The sequence below is a fragment of the Penaeus vannamei genome, chromosome 6 (assembly GCF_042767895.1).
Source record: "Penaeus vannamei isolate JL-2024 chromosome 6, ASM4276789v1, whole genome shotgun sequence".
NCBI classification, from domain to species: domain Eukaryota; kingdom Metazoa; phylum Arthropoda; class Malacostraca; order Decapoda; family Penaeidae; genus Penaeus; species Penaeus vannamei.
Genome location: NC_091554.1, coordinates 30,323,584 through 30,328,583, shown reverse-complemented (window position 1 = coordinate 30,328,583; position 5,000 = coordinate 30,323,584). Strand labels below are relative to the sequence as shown.

Below are 5,000 nucleotides of genomic sequence, written 5' to 3'. Positions count from 1 at the left end.
TTTTTTTTTCTCTTTCTCTCTCCGTTTTTTCTCATTTTATCTCTACGTCTTTTTTCTCTCTTTCTCCTTTTCTCTTTTCTCAATTTATCTCTCTCTCTCATTTCCCGACCTAGCTTTCCCCTTGCTTTTTCAATTTCTTTGCGTGGCTTTCCTTCCCTCTTCTTCCCTTCTTTGTCTGCAACTCTTTCTCTTCCTTTCTCCTCTCGATTCTTTAAGCCTCCTTTCACAGGCACAAGCGGGTTTACTTTCACCCTCCCTAGTGTCACGAGTCTTCCTGTTCATTATTGATAAAAAACGCGAAATCCCTTTGTGTGTTTCGCAATGGGGTGAGTGAGCAATGCTGCGGGAAGGAGTGAGGGAAAAACACCGGCGAAAAACAAGGGCTCATTATGTTTTTTTTTCTCTCTCTGATAAATATATATTTCAAGACATATCTGCTCATTTCATGCTTAGTGGGTCTTTTTCATTGTCATCATACGTACATACATACATACATATATATTCATGTATGTGTATGTATATATATATATATATATATATATATATATATATATATATATATATATATATATATATATATATATATCTATCTATCTATCTATCTATCTATCTATCTATCTATCTATCTATCTATCTATCTATCTATCTATCTATATATATATATATATATATATATATATATATATATATATATATATATATATATATATATATAAGTGTATTGCTCTTTCCTTTACCATTTTGCTTTTACACGAGTTACATTTATCTTCAACATCCTGTTTGACCGTAAGCAAACCGTTTCTTCCATGACGCTGCATGAAAGAGCATGACCTTTAAGACAGATATGCGAAGGTCACTCTGAAAACCATGAAAACTGAAGATGTTCGGCCTAGGTGTTCTCATCGTCATCGTTATCGTCATAGTGACTATCACTTCTATCACTGTTGTCATTAACGTCATGATTATCCTTATCTTACATTTCCAATCGCCCTTTGCACTTCGCTCATCTTTCTCGAAGATTCGCGCGCTGTCACAAACCCAAGGAACATACATGTCAGTAGATAGATAGATCGATAGATAGGACAGGGTAATAGGAGGGGCTATGACCTCAAAAGGACTTGGGGAGGTCATGGTCAAACGCCTGCCAGGAAGGGTGAGATGGCAGGAGGGGGAGGGCGGGAGGAAGGAGGGAGAAAGGGAGAACAGGAGGAGGAAGAGAAGGATAAGGGAAATGAGATAATGAAATAGAGAGAGAAGAAAGATGGGAAGGAAGGGAGAGGGAGAAGGAAAGACGCACAGAGCTTATAGAAGGAATTGGAAAAGGATAAGAAGGGGGGGAGGGGGAAGGGGGTAGGACGTGGTCTGCATGGGAAAGAGAGGCGAAGCGTCAGAGAGAAAGAATGTGTGCGTGTGTGTGTGTGTGTATGTGTGTGTGTGTGTGTGTGTGTGTGTGTGTGTGTGTGTGTGTGTGTGTGTGTGTGTGTGTGTGTATGTGTGTGTGTGTGTGTGTGTGTGTGTGTGTGTGTGTGTGTGTGTGTGTGTAAGGATTTGTGTTTTTGTGTGTGTGTGTGTATGATAGATAGATAAATGGATAGATAAATAGATAGAGAGATAGAGAGAGAGAGTGAGCAAGAAAAAAAAAGAGAGAGAGAGAGAAAGAGAGAGAGAGAGAGAGAGAGAGAGAGAGAGAGAGAGAGAGAGAGAGAGAGAGAGAGAGAGAGAGAGAGAGAGAGAGAGAGAGAGAGAGAGAGAGAGAGAGAGGGGGGGGGGGGAGAGAGAGGGAGATAAACAGATAGATAGATAGAGAGAGAGAGAGAGAGAGAGAGGGGGGGGGGGGAGAGGGGAGATAAACAGATAGATAGATAGATAGATAGAGAGAGAGAGAGAGAGACGAAATAATTGAGTTTCAGATCGAGTACGAAAAATGAAGCACAAAAGACAAAGAAGATAAAGACGAGAAAAACTGGTGAGTGATGATGTACAATACCCCCCACCCCCCCAAAAAAAAAAAAAAAAAAAAAAAAAAAAAAAAATCCGGGAAGCAGCTTTCAGGTAGCGCAGTCATGCTCGCAAGAAGTGATGGGGGGGGGGGGGGGGGTGAGGGGGGGTATGAGTGCGGGTGAGGGGAGAGGAAGGATTAGAAAGGAGAAGAAGAGGTCATGGGACGAGACAAACTCTCCCAGGGGCCAAGGATGAGAGAAAGGCAGTTTGGCGTCGGTGTGGGTGGGTGGGGGAAGGTTGGGTGGGGGAGGGGGGTGTCGGTAGAGCGGAGGGGGGAGGGGTTAATAGTGAGCGCTGACAGAGACTGAGCAACTATCAAAAAAAAAAAAAAAAAAAAAAAAAAAAGTTAAACGTTCCAAAAATCGACTGGGCTTCTTGTTCTCTGGTTAATTGCTCTTTGCTGGGGGTTGTCGGCCATTTGATTGACAGGAGGATAAATTAATCCATGTCTTATTCGCCATATATCGAAGCTCTAGGGTAATAGTCGTCGTAGTTTGTACTTGATACCAAACGGGAGCCAAATTCAACAGATGAAACCAGCTTCGGTCAGCGTGCCATCAACTACATTCCAAAGTCGGAGATCACGTTTTCTGTTGCTTTTTCGGGGTAACTAAATAAATAGATTTTTTATGGCAGGACTCATCTTCACTTTCATCGACGGTCGTAAAATACACCAGACATATCTTTTGCTTGTAAAGCGAAGGTTTGGGAAAACAGTTTTTTTTTATTTTTTTTTTCGGGGGGGGGGGGGGGGGGTGAACACTGAAAACGTTGTTGTAAAAATCATTATGTCTAGTTCTAAGTGTAAATAAAATTCCAAGGCTGTGGCGTCGTCTCCGTAGGCCAAGGTGGAGGGAGGGAAAGGGAGAGGAGGAGGAGTAAGATAGTTGAGGAAATACCATGGGGTGAAGAGAGAGAAAACAGTAAGAATTGATCATGATGAAAGATGGGCCGATAAAAGGAAAGTATTAACGACGAGAAGAATGCACATGTAGGAAATGGCGAAAAGGGAGGGATGATATACGAAGATAAGATGTAAGTTGTAAGCATGGAGGAATGATAAAGGATGAACGGAAAATGATGTCGGATCACTATCGGTGCACAAATGTACATTTTCGCGAAATAACATGAAAAATTAAAGGAATCACTGCATTCACTAGCTTGGTATTACGAGCTAAACTATGCTTTATGTTATTACACTACATGTCACCTACGAGAGAGTGCAATTGGCCCTACCGGTCGCGCCCACGACGATGCATGCGCCCGCGCAAGAGCATATGGCAGGACCTATATTGATTATCCTACAATGGGCGGACCCCTGGTCTCACGGCCAACCTGCAGACGCCCGTGCCACTCGTTCACGATTCCCGGCTGGCGCTGGGGACCGTGTATGGGAGGCATGGGCATGGAGGGACCCCAGGAAGGTACATGGGTCCCGGGGCCCGCCCATTGCCCCGTGTGCCCACGTTCCTCACTGGTGTCCTTTTGCAGATGCGTTCGCTGGTCCTGCTCCTGCTGGTGGCCGCCGCTGCCCACGCCGACAAGATCTTCGCAGGCCCGCCCGCAGGATTCCAAGATGCCTTCGACATCCCGGTGCCGTCCGCCAACGAGGTCCTCGGGGGATACCTGCCCCCGAAGGAAGACAACTGCATCGACATCACCTCCACCTCCACCGCCACAAGGGTCGTGACCAGCACGACGGGCGGCGGTGGCTTCGGCTCCGTGGTCACTCAGGTCATCACTTCCAGAGTGGTGACCACCCAGTTCCGCCCCACCACCGTCGTCAGGACCGAGGTCAACACCGTCGGGAATACGAGGACACAAGCCCTGACGCAGACGCGGACGAGCGAGGTCGTGCGATCCATTATCAACACCGTCAGCGGATCCGCCGTCACGAGGAATGTCCAGTTCACGGTGACCAGCACCCGGCAGGTACAGAGCGTGGCGTACAGCACGGTGAGGTCACAGGTCACCCGCCCCGTGGAAGTCGTGAAGACCCAGACTGAAACCTCCGTGCGGGCCACCACGGTCACCAGTAGCTCACAGAGAGTCGAAACCAGCACAGTCACCGCCCCGGTGCGAGATGTGGTCGTCACCAACACCGTCGTTTCTAATGTCCAGACAACCGTGCAGACCCAGCCGCCAACCCGGACCGTGCAGTCCACGAGAGTCGTGCAGACCACCGTGTTCAGACCCACCACCGTGCAGCCGCCACCCGTGCTGCGAACACAAACAAGGACCTCCAGCCAGGTGATCTACTCCACAAGCACGACCAGCCAGGTCACCCAGGTCGTGCGCACACAGGAACAGGTTGTGACTAGCATCGTCGTGTCCACACAGTCTCGCGTGTCCACCCAGGTCCTTCCCACGACCGTCGTCTCCACGAGAGTCGTCGGCAACACCATCACCAGGACCATCGACAGCGTCGTCAACCGTCCCGTCACCGTCACCAACACCAGGACCGAGGAGCGAACCGTCGGCCGCGCCTCCACCTCCTTCGTCAACGTGGTGAGGACGGTGAACCTCCCCGAGCAGGTGGTGACGAACCGCGTGGTGTCCACCAGCCTCGTGAATTCAGTCTTTTTCAGCACCGTCGGCGGCGTCCGTACCGTCACCGTCACAAGGACGATACCGGCTGTATGCGGCAACACAGGCTACAACTATGAAGCGCCGGCCGTTCCCTTCACCTTCGGAAATTAAGAGAGCTTCTGGCGGCGTCGATGAGAGCCTCCACCGAGTCCTCGTCGCTCGAAACGAAATCTTTAAAATGATCATAACTATCCGATTTTCAGAACATGTAAATGCGTGTGTGAATCTTGTATAAATAAAAGTTTCCATTTCTATTATTTTTACTTTTCATAGTCTAAATGATCAGTAATCATTGCGTCAGTACATGCATCTCTATTCGCGGTAAGTACTTGGATACATTTTCGTTATGATTCACATTATCAGACCCGTATAATATGGTTGCAATGTTGTCATCCCTTCTCTCTCTCCCC

The 5,000-nt window shown here is 47.7% G+C and overlaps 1 protein-coding gene across 1 annotated transcript in view; it reads left to right on the top strand.

Moving 5' to 3' along the window:
* The window catches only part of LOC113825583 (uncharacterized), a 6,834-nt gene that overhangs the window by 419 nt on the left and 1,415 nt on the right, over positions 1 to 5,000 (top strand). The window lies entirely within an intron of this gene.